Source organism: Crocodylus porosus, unplaced genomic scaffold (assembly GCF_001723895.1).
Source record: "Crocodylus porosus isolate Cpor-Errol unplaced genomic scaffold, CroPor_comp1, whole genome shotgun sequence".
NCBI classification, from domain to species: domain Eukaryota; kingdom Metazoa; phylum Chordata; order Crocodylia; family Crocodylidae; genus Crocodylus; species Crocodylus porosus.
Window position 1 is genome coordinate 17,812,727 of NW_017728948.1, and position 13,519 is coordinate 17,826,245.

At 42.0% G+C, this 13,519-nt stretch overlaps 1 long non-coding RNA gene across 1 annotated transcript; it reads right to left on the minus strand.

Annotated features, from left to right (window-relative positions):
- Positions 1-701: 701 nt before the first annotated feature.
- Positions 702-13,284, minus strand: LOC109322394. Its single transcript, XR_002104378.1, has 2 exons — positions 12,825-13,284; positions 702-768 (listed from the first exon to the last, which is right to left on the minus strand). It is a non-coding gene; the product is annotated as an uncharacterized LOC109322394 (long non-coding RNA).
- Between the last annotated feature and the right edge of the window lie 235 nt (positions 13,285-13,519).

A 13,519-nucleotide genomic window follows, 5' to 3' on the forward strand; every position in this document is an offset into this window, starting at 1 on the left:
ATTTTCCCCTTCTTTCTCTGTAAAATCATAGCCCCATCCTGGATTCTGTCTGAACCATTTAACTCCCTTCAATGATTTTTTTCTTGAGGATGTGTTGGCTAATAATGAATAGCTAATTAACAAGGGAGGGATCCAAGGGTCTCCACGGTAAGGACCAGCCATTACTGGAGGCGTTGCCTTTTCTTGAGAGTTTTAACTATTCATACAATGGTGCCATCTCCAAAAAGGACAAAGGAGGTGGGGGGAGAGGGGTAGAAAATTTTCTAATGCTCTTCTGCACTGGCCAGAATATTGCAACAGAGACAGCAGGTTTCTGTATCCTCTCAAAAGGAGTAGCAGTGGTTAAGTTCCCCTAGCATAACAAGGATCTGCCATCTGCAATGCTTCCCCTCCTGGGCCTTTGCAAGACTGCAAGCTGAACTGTACTTCTTCGCAAGAAACTACTTAACAAATACAGCAGCTGAAGTGAATGGCTCCAAAGGTATGCACTTTTGGATATACTTTAATAATTTTCCTGAAAGCTGTCCTAGAAGTTAGGTTTAGGGCTTATAGTATACAGCATTATATATAGCAGCTCTCTGAATGATGCTAGAAAAAGAATAATTACATGAATATGATGATAAAAAGTATAGTGCTTACCTCCCCCCCATCTTTCCAAAAATGGTTTTAGGTGGCTAAAGTCATTTCTTTCTTTTCTTTTCTTTTTTCTGGTCAGTACTGACACTGGCAGTAATTTCTGGAGTATTGTGTTCAGTTTTTGGCATCCCACTACAGAAAGGATGTGGACAAACTGGAGAGAATCAAGTGGAGGGCAGCAAAAATGGTGAGGGGCCTGGGGCACATGACTTATGCGGAAAGTCTGAGAGAACTGGGCTTATATAGTCTAGAGAAAAGGAGACTGAGAGGGGACTTAATAGCAGCCTTCAATTACCTGAATGGGGGTTTGAAAGAGGATGGAGCTGGATTGTTCTCAGTGGTGGCTGATGACAGAGCAAGGAGCAATGGTCTCAAGTTGCCATAAGGGAAGTTTAGGTTAGATATTAGGAAAAAATTCTCACTAGGAGGGTAGCAAAGCAGTGGAACAGGTTACCCCGAGAGGTGATGGAAGCTCCATCCTTGTAGGCTTTCAAAACCTGGCTAGACAAAGCTTTGGCTGGGATGATCTAGTTGGGGATGGTCCTGCTCTGAGCAGGCGGTTGGACTAGATGACCTCCTGAGGTCCCTTCCAACCCTAACTTTCTATGATGCTATGATTTACCCAGAATTCTGTGATAGTTTGCTTTATTTTTGTTTTACTAGATAGCCAATTCTTCTTTAAAATATTTTCTGGCATTCAGATGTTACAGCAACAAGGGTCTAGAGAGATGACTGGCTGGCTGGATAGAATGAGGGACAGACAGTTTTACAGGTATTTCATTTCTTTACATAAATCCCAAGGTATCCCACAAAGTATTTAAGCACATATTTAATTATATACATTCTTAAGTCTGAGTCTAAAAACATCCAATAAGATGCCAAATGCAGATAATTGATCAGAAAATAGCCAAAACCTGTTAAAGAAATGGAATCATACACTGAAATGGAAACATGAACAATGTAACATAGACTCCCTATTAAAAATATATTCATCTGTCCAGATTTATTCAAAATGAGAAACAATAAAACTATGATTTATTCAGCAACCCTAGATTAGGAAGAGAAGAAATTTGAGTGATCCTATATGATACTGTAGAAAGATTTTAACTAGAAATCACTTAACAGTAGAATTATTTGAGCCAGATTTCAACTACACTATTTGAAACAGACCGTCATTCAATCCTGTGCCTTAAATGTAATGAAAGAAAGAATACTTTCTATAACTTCCTGCAGGACCTCATCAGGATGGCCCCAGTACATGAAAGTCTCAGTAAGAGGTATGAATTCCCTTATGGGGAAGAGGGCTATACTGGGAACACACAGAAGTGGGTCACTTTACAATAATGGTGAGTGCATTCAGGAATTAAGTCAGCTGAACTATCTAATTGATGTAGGGACATTCTGTCCTTATAATGAGATCCATAAAGTGGATCTCATCTGATAATACCGTATACCCCAGAATAAAATATACATCTTGTTTTGAAAGACAAAGGCCACATCTACATGAGATGCTGACTGTGCAGCAGCCCAATATTACTGTGCTGTAGCATCATGTGCCAAAAACCATGATGCGACGGTACTGTGCAGTAGTATTAGGCTACTGCGCAGTAGCATCACAAAAAAGATGTTTGTCAGTGCTACTGTGCAGTAATTCAGGTTACTGCGCAGTAATTTAGTGCTTGTTTACACAAGTAGTAAATCGCTGCACCGTTACAAATGCTCAGTCAGCATTGTGTGTAGATGCAGCCAGAATGAATTAAAAGAGAGCTTTTCATGTATTAAGTAATTGAGTAGCAGCAGCTAGGGAGCAAAGCCTTCTCACTGTTCAGTTCCCTGTCAGTGGCATGAAGATTTTACTTTTTATTTCATAGATTTCATAGACATTAAGGCTGGAAGGACCCTTGTAAGATCATCGGGTCCAGCCCCCTGTCTAAGGGGCAGGAAGTCAGCTAGGGTCAAAGGACCCCAGCAACATAAGCGTCCAAGTGTTTCTTAAAAGTGTCCAGCGTAGGTGCTTGGACCATTTCTGTGGGGAGTCTGTTCCAGGCCTTGGGATCTTAGACAGTAAAGAAGTTTTTCTCATGTCCAGCCTAAAACGGTCTTCTGGGAGTTCGTGACCATTGGACCTTGTCATCCCCTGGGGTGCTCTGGTGAACAGTCATTCCCCCAGACCCTGATGCACACCCCTTTTGTACTTATAAGCTGCCGCCAGGTCACCCCTGAGCCTGTACATCTCCAGGCTGAAGAGTCCCATAGCTTGCAGCCTGTCATCATAAGGTCTGTTCTCTTGCCCTCTGATCGTGCACGTGGCTCTCCTCTGCACTGTCTCAAGCTTCTCCCCATCCTTCTTGAATTGTGAAGCTCACAATTGGATGCAGTACTCCAGCTGTGGCCTCACCAAGGATGAGTACAGCAGGAAGACGATATCCTGGGTCTTGCTTGAGATGCGTCGGTAGATGCAAGCCAGAGTTTTGTTCGATCTGCCAGCTGCAGCATCACATTGGTGGCTCATGTTCATCTTGTGGTCAGTCATGACCCCCAGGTCTCTTTCAGTCATGGTGCTAGCAAGTGTAGCATTTCCGAGCCTTATAAGCATGATGTGGGGGGGGCGGTTCCCCCAAGATGGAGCACCTTGCATTTCTCCCTGTAACAGACTGCCAATGTGGGCTCACCAGATCTGCTTGAGATACTTACCCTGGGCTAGAAACAGTGTGGGTGAACTCTGAGCGACCCCAAGGGTGAAGCAGGGGAGTCCTGCCCTGCCCTGTGGAAAAGCAGAAGCCAGTCGAAAGAATGGGTTTTCAGTCCCTTCATTTGCATGGAAGGGGGATGGCCAGAGTGGGGGACCAGCCACTCTGAGCCCTGGTTGGCCGGTTTGCAAAAAGGGGATAAAAGCAGCAGCCGAACTGGCATGAGAGGCTGCTGACAGTGACTCCAGGGAACAACGCGGGAGGCCTAAGAAGAGCTGGGGTGAGCTGACCCAGCCGAGGGAGCAGACAGACCCCCTCTAAAGAGCCTCAAAGGCTGAGCCTCTCAGGATCTGCCTGGATCACCCTCCTGTCCTCAGGTGTGGATGCTTTACCCCAGAGTTTGGTGTCGTCAGAGAACTTGACACTTCTGACACCAATGTCCACATCATTGAAGAAGATGTTAAAAAGTAAAGGCCCTAGGACAGAGCCCTGAGGGACCATGTTCATCTTTAAATGTCCTCTTGGGGGCCCTTGCCTTCCCTACAGTTCGTTCCAGGGCTGGGGCAGGGGTGGGCTCCCTTAAGTGCCTTGGTCTGCTGGCTTTGCAAGGGTCGATCAGCGGGCCAGCAGTGGTGGTAGTCCCCCCATCCCCCAGTGGGCTTAGTTTAAAGCCCAGTGGAGCAGGTCAGCCAGTCTGGCTGAGAAGAGCTTAGCTTCCTTCCCAGCAGAGAGAGGTGTAGGCTGTCATAAAGGAAGGATTTTGAATTCCAGCTTCCAAATAAGTGTTCTGGGAGAAAGTATATTTGGTGATTTTTTTTTAAAGTATGAACAACCATTGTAAAATCTTATATTACTAGAGCAGAGACCATCCTTGTTTTAGTAGAGGTAGGAAAGACAAGCAGATTAGCAATACCATATGGGATTTGCAGAAAGAGAACAGGCTAAATTAAATCTACTTGATGCCTTAGGGGCAGAGAAAGCTAAACAATTAAAAGAGGAATATGAGGATAAAGATAAAGCAGTAGAAAGATCAGTCTGAAGGATAAAAGAGCATATAATGGGGGTTCAGCTTTAGAAGCAGAATGGCAGCAATGAAGGGAGACGTGAACACTTGATCAAACTAAAGAACTTGCTAGAGGTTGTTAGCTATAGCAGGGAAAGTCAACAAGGGAAAACTTATTATCTTAGATAAGCAAAAGAAAAGATGGACAGAACAACTCCATGTCATCGTTTAGAAAATCGCCTCTTCCCCCCGCAAATAATATTTAAATGTGATAATGTATGGAAGATGGCATCTTGATGCTTAGTATCTATACATGATGCTATATTGCTATAGCAATGCATATAGCGACGTAGTGTCTACAGGCAAAAGCCTTGATGCTGCAGCTATGTCACTGTTGCGACACGCTCCCAAAGTATAGCTCACTGCTACAGCAATGTAGCAGCTAAAAATAATGGTGTTACACACATGGTGCAGTACGGGGTGTCACTTCGCCATCATTTAGTACTTACTTTTGGAATACTAAATGACAGCGCAGGAAATGGTGCCAGAAGGGCACATGTAGAAGCTCCCACTGTGAATAAATTACTCTGGATATAGTTAAAGAATGCAGTGAAAGACTGAAGAACAGGAAATCACCAGATAAATCACAGCAGAAGTGCTTAGGTAACTGGGGAAGATAATATGGAAATCCTGATGTACCTCTTCAATTTGATGTGAGGGAAGGATTGTATCTCATTATCAAGTGCCTGAAAATGGAGATTTGAAGGACTGCAACAGCTGACACAGAATTACACTGCTCTCAGTCCCAGAGAAAGTGTTCTGTGCATCCATCCTGAATAGATTTAGAGATGCCATGGATAGCAGAGTTAAAGAGCAACAAACAGGCTTTTGCCCAAACTGATCCTATGCAAACCAGGTTTTCATGCAAAGGCATTAAGTCAATTTAATTTAGTTTGCTTTCTTTCTGCAGTAGCATCCCCTGTGGTTTTGCACAATCCTGTAATACAAAGTAATGAATGACAGCTACCAGTAGTCATGAATTTTGGAAATTTCCAAAAGGCATTTGATAGTGTGGAAAGCCAGTCAGAGAGGCAGACAACAGACTCTGTAAAGTCTTCTGCATAATAATTCAAATTATTAAACATCTCTATCAGAATGCAAAAGGTGAGGTAAAAATAAACAGAAGGTAATGAATTGATTTATATTAAGACAGGTGTCAGGCAAGAAATGTATCTTGTCCCGTAACTTGTCTGGAGTTGCTATTGATGTTGTTATGTGACAGATTGTCAGTATAGAACCAGGTATTGCCTAAATAAATGGTGAGATTAGAGACTTCCTAGATAACATCTGTCCCATAACTAAATCAGTTGAAGATACATAATAAAAACATATGGTCTTGCAAATCCTTCCAAGCAAATCAGTTTTATTATTAAAAAATCAAGGATGGAAATTATGAAAGTTAATTTAATACAGATTTTTTTTCTATTTGGAAAATGAAACCTTAAGAACTATTAATTCATTTACATACCTGGGTAGCATCGGTGTTGTTGAATAAATGTTTGATGTAAGCTTTATTCAATGGGATAACAAGATGATTAGTGGGATAAAACTAGGGCTAGGAAAATACTTTTCATTGAAATGTTGCTGATGAACAGACAAAGCAAGTTTTGTATTTCAAAAGCTCAATGCCTTATGAAAGTCCAGTGTGATTAGCAACACCACCAAAACTAAGATCTTCAGAGTCAATGACTGATATAGAGCAGAGTTCTGGAAAATTAAGTTTATTCAATCCATGTTAAACAGCTTACAAATGAAATTGTCCATGTAGAATATTTTAAGTAACATAGACTGATAGAATGAATAATGAAGAGGTCCTAGAATAGGCGCAACTACCCACACTAGTTCTATACTACTACAAGTAATACAGAAGAGGAGATATTTTCACATATTTTAAGAATGCCTAATAATAAACTACCCATATAAGAATGGCTTTGGCAAGCCAGGGAAAGCGAATAACCCAGAAGCAGCTCTGACTGTGATCCCAAGCCCAGACTGGGGCTGCAGCAAGAGCAGCTATGTGCTGACCCCCACCCCAAAACCCCACTGACTTTTACTCAAATCCAAGATGAGGGCCTTTTTCCCTATGTTGAGTTGGGGTAGGGTGTTGAGTACATTGTCAATATCACAAACCTAGGCATTTGTGGGTTGACAAAGGGCATGGACATCTGTTTGCTTGGCCTTTGTGCCCCTATAAAAATGTGTCATTAAGATAAAACAATCTGTGTCTATAAAAGCCTGTAAAAGTCTTGGAAAATGAGCCCAGGATAGGGATGGCTGCTACTGTTTCACTTCTGGCTTAAAATGGTGCAGGAAGAAGCACTATGCTGATCATCATCTTTATCATCATGGTATTTAATGGGATAACAAGATAATTAGTGGGATAAAACTAGGGCTAGGAAAATACTTTTCACTGAAATGTTGCTGATGAAAAATTTGTTTTTCAAAGATTTTTTTTTGGAATTTTTTAATAAAGTTTCTGCTTTCCTAAACAAAATTCCATTTTTTTTAGTAGATGACATAAATTTGGGGAACAAGGGCCTTGCTCAGAATATTTTCTATCTTTGATAATGATCACCTGAATCTTTGGCGATATTTTTTGGAGTTTTCAGCTGAAATATTTTTGTGGGGGCTAAAATAATTTTGAAATATTTCTGTAGAAAAGGGATTGCCAACATTTTTGGGCATAGTGCCAAAAACACCTGCAACCTCAACTTGTAATATTTTGGTGTGCCAAAGGCAGATGGCAGGGGCCTGATCCTTGTTGTGGCAGCACAGCCTTGGCCCCTTCCATCTGTGCTGAGGTGTACATGCCAAGCAAAATGCCTTCGAGTGCCATGCTCTGGCACCCATGCCAGGTGTTGCCTACCCCTGCTAAAGAAAAAACATGCTGCTTCTCTTTCAATGTCTAGATAAAAGCAATGGGACTTAGCATGCTGTTAAAATTAAACAAGTGTTTTTGGAATAGGAAGTGTACTGAAAACATGTATATTTCTTATGTTGCAGTGTTTTAGTGACAACATTAGGAAGTTGATTTTCTAAAGAACTCACATCACACAATTGGAACCTTTCTGGTATACACAAGAGTTACAAGAGTTTATATTTAGTATTAAAATTAGGGTACATCCATAGTGTTCCCCCACTGAGCCTGGGACTGGTGCTGTGAATCTGACCTTAGCAATTCACTATGCATACTCAAGTAGCACTGATGACTTAGAGTAGCCCTGAGTCCATGTCCCAAAGCCACTCTCAGCCTCTCCATCTTAGGAGAGCGTTAGGGCATGCACTCAGATCTACTCTGACAAATGACCAAGCTTGGCTGTATATAGAGCAGGAGCAAGTGGCTGAAGACTGAATCCCAGCAGGGATCTTGGACTCAACAAGGATGTACTCCAGCCATGCCCTGAAGGGCCAGGTTTTCTAAAGGATTCAGCTAATCTAGTCATAAGCATCACAGTGGGAGAAGGTCTGTGTTGAGTTCTTTTGAACAGGATTATTTAATATCTAATTTTTCTACTGAAGCCTATGGCCATGTTATAAAATACCTGGAACCCCTCCTAAGTCATTCCATGTTTTCTTATATTTCACTCCTTTTTTCAGGACAGGCTAGTTGTTCTGTGCCTTTTATCCCATTTTGTTATCATATGATTTATATTGCAGCTTATCTCCTCAACTACTAACAAGAGTTTCCATCTAACCCATTCTATTTGATCCCAGTGCTCTGTAGCAGATGTGTAATGCAAATCCTGTCTCATAAAAGTATACAGTTATTCAGAATGTTTTGTCAGCAGACAGTTTCTTATACAGCTGGTGAGACTGCATAATTTTCTGTATTGATGAAGAGCTTAAGTTTAGAGATTAAAGAGCACTTCCAGATGTTTAATAAATCAGATTGCCCTATAATCCTTTTTTGTTTTTCTAGGAGACATTTTCAAAAACACGAAGATAGTTAGGAACCCAATTCCCATTGAAAGTCAAACAGCTCCACTTTATTAAGAAAGGGGATGTGTCTCTTTCTAGAGGGATAGGAACTTTGTTGTTTGAGAGTCTTCCTAGGGTTTTAATTTTTCTAAGTAGAACTAGAATGCTGATTAAAGCTATGCCAGGAGGTAACTCAGTGCAATGCTTTTCTGGATCTTACAACTCTAGTTCAAATGTATCAAGTGTGTGCATGTGTGTGTATAAATGTCAAATGTATAAATGCTACTGCTAGTGGAGAATGTTCTCATATAACCTGACTGTCTTAGGTATTTACCTATTTCAGTTTTTATTGATATGAACATTTTATACCAGCTTATTTTAAGCGAAGGCAAGCTCATACAGAGAGATTGAAATTATTACATCTGTTATAGGTTGAAATGCAAGCAAGATTGATCGTTTCAAATTAAAGTGTGTGAGACTTTATGTCACAACTTGCCTGTGAAATTCAGTGTTGGAAACTGCCCAGGGTTAAGGTGTTATAACATTCACTCTCAGTACAAGAACACAGTAGTATCTGACTCTGGGTCATATGGTTAGTCTTAGGAGGCTGGGGACCATAAATTCATGTGATTACATAGATTTTTATTTCACAGATATAAAGGGCATATGGAACCATTTATGATCATACACTCTGGTTTCCTGTATAATAGAGGCCTCAGAATTTGGCCCACTGGTTTCTACATCCCAACCATTTTTCAGAAATATATAAAGATTAAAAAAGATGAATTTACTACAATATTAGTAAGCTGTTAAAATGTACAACCACAAGATAAACTCTGCTGACTTCGATTTCCAGACACACAATCTTCTTGTGTTGTTGTCTGATAATTTAAAGACCCCTCTAATATCAATGACTATTATTCAGGGGGCCAGAAGGTTATCTACTTTTGTTCCATGGGTCACTCTTGGTCATTGAGATAACCACAGTTTTCAACTGTTTCCATGTGTACTGTGTTACCTGACTAGTGTAAGCCTTTGTAGCATTTCTCCAAATTGTATCTTATCTCCTGTATGTGAATTCAAAGTTTCTAAACAAGTAGTAGTCTATGAATCAAATAGTATTCTCTAAATCAAGTAGTTTTTTGTAAGAAATATTATACCTCTATCTTATACTCCATGATCTTTTATACTCTATTCAACCCAGACCTTCTTTGAAATTCTGAGAGAACGTAGAGGCCTTCCAGCATGCCACAAAAGTCAGCAAATCAAAACTATTGGTAGCATAGCTCTGGTGGGAGTGATAGGGGTCCAACTGCAACTGCCAACTTAGAGGGGGTGCTAATATGGTACTTACCCTAGGAGTCTTTGCCATGTTGGGTGCCATTTTACACTGTCCCCACCCAGCCATAGGACCTGTGTAAGTGCAATCCTGCACTCAGCAGCACATTTGGGAGCCAGAGGGGTGGAATGATGCCCCACAGTGGAGGCTTTGCCATTGGAGGCACAGCTTTGAGCCCAGGGGTTGGAGAGAGGTGAGAATAGGGCACCAGGAAGGGCCCCAGGGAGCCTGTGCTGCTACCTGTTTCTTAGCAGCAGCAATATAAGCCCATGCTGCTGCTGAAGCAACTGCAGCAAAACAGCTGCAGTCAGAGTGAGGAGAGCTCTGTCAGGTAAGCTCTGTCCCCCCCCACCAGACCCTGCTCTCCAGGGGTAGGGACAGACATTCAAAAGGACTGAACCTGAGTTGATTCAATCTTTGCAGGTTAATCTAACCTGGCTAGGCTGAATCAGTTTGTAATCACAGCAACACTCCATCTGAACTGAAAAAATGCAGGCACATGCCTGCAGTGGCTCAAGATAAAAGCTCAGGGGTGCTAGAGCAGCCCTCTTTTCTCTTCCACAGAGCTGAGCTGAGAGGCAGCGTGGCCAGGCCCTGGCAGGTCACTATGATTAGGGAGGGGTATAACCCCCCACCCTGCCTGCACAATCCCAGGCTTTTCCAGGATGGCTTCTGATGGGCAGGAGTGTTGCCAGACTGCAGCCCCTGGCTAGCACTCTGAGGCAAAGTGGGGTGTGCAGTGTATGCATATGTTGATGATACTGAGTTTTTCAATCTCCCTCTCCCTGCTTCTTCATGCTGTCTGCAAACCTGACAGGTGACGGAGCCATCAGGGGGCTGATAACACAGCTTTTATCAGCTCATCAACAAAACAAAAGCCTCTCTCATTTGTTCCAAGGAAGGAACAGAGAGACATTACCAGCTTATCTGTTGATTAGCTCCAAAAAGCACTAAGTAGACATTGTTTTGTCTGCCTGTCCCAGTGAAATTGGAGACACACACACATATAGACACCTCTCTGCATTAGCTAGCATGCCACATTCCTAGGGTCCTTGGGGCTGGGGTCCATGCTATGGGGGATGGAATGGAGGGAGGGGGGAATCCCTGCTTGAGCAGTGAGCAGTGGGGAGAGTGGGGGGTGGAGCAAGGCAGACCCTGCTGTTCCCGCAGTCTCCACCAGAGCTCTGGCTAGGGAGCAGAGGGATGGGGTCAGCCCTGTTCTCTGGAGCAGATAGCCCAGGGCTGCAAAGCATCTGGGATGCTAGGGGACTCTGGTTTAACTGAAACCAGGAACGGGTCTGGGACAGATATTGCATAAACTGGTTTCACCCAAATCAGTTAAGTCTGATACTACATTCAACCAGGTTTATCTTAAACCAGTTTCAGCCATTTTGAAACTGGTTTATGCACACTGAACTTATGTTCTGTTACAGCTTTAAACCAGTTTCTGATCACTTAAACCAGTTTGTGTGTAATGTCTCTCCCTAACTCAGTGGTCAGAATAACCCCACCCCATATCCCAGACACTGAAAGTATTCCTTAAACCTCTGAGGACCATAGTGTACCAAATGTGTACAAGTACTGTGTTCCAGAGCCAAAGCTTCTCTAAAATCAGTGTGCTATCAGTTCCTTTTCATTTAAACCAAAGGACCATTAATTCAAGTATCACATCTGATAAATCATAGCTGACAGTATTAGTAAGAGGTAGGAACTATAAGGTATTATATACATAAGCAACTAGTTAAATCACATACACACATACACAGACACACACACACACACACACACACACACACACACACAGAGTACAATCACTTTAACATATAGTAGTAAAAGCTGTGTTATCCAGCATTTTACAAGTTGGCATGCTCTATTAACCGGCATGCTGGCTTGTAAGGTAAAAACGAAACTGGAAGTGCCCGCCATGGCACTTCTGGTTTTGCTGAGCTCCCTGTGCTGCTGAGCCCCCACAGTAATAGTTCTTTTCCCCTTTCTCTTCTGTCCCCCTTCCTGTCCCTCGCAGCAGGAGGGACAGCGGCACACCGGATGCAGCAGGAGGGGCAGCCTCTCAGGTAACCAGCATATTTTGTTATCTGGCATCCCCGATTCCTCGTGGGTGCTGGATAACAAAGCTTTTGCTGTACAACCATCATAAAAAGCAACTTCTATATCTCCAAAATGGCAATTTAAAGAAAAAATTGTTAGATCAAATGAGAGGTCAAGTGTCAGGTTTGGAAAATTAAAAAAATATCTAGCCAATCATTTTTAAAATCAACAAAAAACTTTCTGTCTAGATATAAAAACCCAGATATTTCACAGTTATCCCACATGGGGATTTGAAATGAGATGCTAAGAGATTGACCATATATTTAAAAAGACACAGTTTAATCTGAGGCACATTTTTCAGCCAAAGAAAAGTAAAAAGCACTCGAATAACAGAAAAAAAGATGCTGTCTCTTTAAAAGTTCATTCAGTTTTATGAATGAAATACGTGTTGTTATAACCCAGGCATTTGGTTTATAAAAACACTAGATTTTTCTTTTTACAATTTCCCTTTAACAACAGAGTGAAAAAGGGTCAGGTTGTCAAGGCACTGGTCCGGGACCATAAAGTTCTGGTCTCAAGTAGTAAGTCCTGGCTCTGCCCTTGTGTGACTTTGGACAAATTAGTCTCTGTGCACTTTGGTTCCCAATCTATAAAATGCAAATGATATCTTCTTTCTTCCCCCCTTTCTATGTTTGCTCTGTTAAGTCTGAAAGCACTTCAGCTTAGGATGTGTGTTTCAACAGCACCTAGAAATGATGGGTCCTTGGCATCTTCTGCCCATTCCCATTCCCCCTTCTCTTCCTACCATTTGTAGTCAAATCGTTCTCTCCATTCTATACACGGCTTTGTCCATGTCCTTTCACAACATCTGATGACATGAGCTCATGAAAGCTTATGCTATACCTTTCGCTAATGTAATTAATCTAACAGATCCACATCTAACATAGCTAACTATGTCTCATCATTCTGCTCATCACAGCACTATAAAAATGGCTCTGGTTCATCCCTAGGTGTTATTGAACATACATAATAATAAATCACAAGCATCAGCTTGGATAACTAGACATGCAATGTCCCCAAGAGCAAAGTGGAGCCTGATTCTTCGACTTGAATTCACATGAGTAATCCTTACTTGCAGTTTCCCCTGTTGGCTTCCCCAGGACCTCCTCTGTACGTAAAAAGCATACCCCCCCCGAAAAAGTGAAACAACCTACTGTGACTATATATGGCAAGTGAAGCAGACAATGTTTGCTTTCCAAATTGATAGAATAAGACATGCAGTCACACTTTACGGTCCTGAAATGACTGCTGTATATCTAAAACTACTAGTAATGGGAATGGCTCTCAGAATATGGTACCTTAAGGTTCATGCTGTGTTTAACAAGTTTCTTGCCTAAAAGCTTATGGATTAGAGAGAGGCACACACAGATCAAAACCCTGAATCCATGTAATTAGGGATTTAAAATAGAAATCTTGAATCTTACTAGTAACAGAGACCTTAGGGGTTTTAATGTAATTCTTAAAGGTCTGCCTTTTCAGAGGTACTGTGTGCACCCAGCACACTCACTGATCTACACAGGGTGCAGTGAATATCTGAATCATAGAATCGTAGAATCAATGAGTGGGAAGGGACCTGGACAGATCATCTAGTCCGACCCCCTGCCATGGGCAGGAAGGAGCACTGGGGGTGGCAAGGGTCATAAGACCACAGCCAGGTGCCTATCCAGTCTCCTGTTGAAGATGTCCAGGGAAGGTGAGAGCACCACCTCTCTGGGAAGCCTATTCCAGGCTCTGGCCACCCTTACTGTGAAATAGTTCTTCCTAATA